Source organism: Elaeis guineensis, chromosome 11 (genome assembly GCF_000442705.2).
Source record: "Elaeis guineensis isolate ETL-2024a chromosome 11, EG11, whole genome shotgun sequence".
NCBI classification, from domain to species: Eukaryota; Viridiplantae; Streptophyta; class Magnoliopsida; order Arecales; family Arecaceae; genus Elaeis; species Elaeis guineensis.
The window spans coordinates 13023789-13024562 of NC_026003.2; positions in this window are offsets into that span (position 1 = coordinate 13023789).

Sequence of the window (774 nt, forward strand, 5' to 3'; positions counted from 1 at the left end):
TTTTTTTTTTTCCAACTCAACTTCTTGTTCAAGTTCTTTCAAAAGCTTTACTTGTCAGCACCTCCAATTTGTCAATATATAATTTTATTGATTACGTGCTTTCTTTGATTTTGATAATTTTGAATGTATAGTAAGGTTTGCCGTACTAGTCGATATTGGTGCATATCGACTTTGTATCGAACTAATATGCAGTATAGAGGGCATATGGACACTTGGTATGTTGAAGCAGCCTCCATACTAGGTAATATCAGCATTATAATAGGATGATATTGGTACAGGATCTGATATCGAGACGACGAACCTTGATGTATACTCTTGATAACTTAATTTTCTTCATATCACCTTGCATGATGCGTGCTCTTCGCTATCAGATAGCATAGGCTTTTCCTTTCAATGGAATCTCTAATATCCTAATGTTTATACTTGGTACCATGTACCTTCTATCGTAGCATTGCCTTTGCCACTTATCATGTCCAACCTGTTTCCAATGCATGATCATCCAAATTGGTGTTGTTAATGCTGCCTTGAAATCTTAGTAGTTTTAAGACCTGATACTCATGCATTATCTTCTCATCAATTCTGTTAGATATTTTTATGAGCATGTAAGTTGGTTGTGGACACTAAATAAGTCATGTGCACTCTTGTTGGGTCAACGTTTCAGGAATCGGTACTGAGACTCATATCGGTTCCTGCTCAGTATGGTACTGTACCGATTCGTACCAATATTAAAAAAATCAAAAAAAAATTCATTCACCATCACTAAAAAAAAAAATC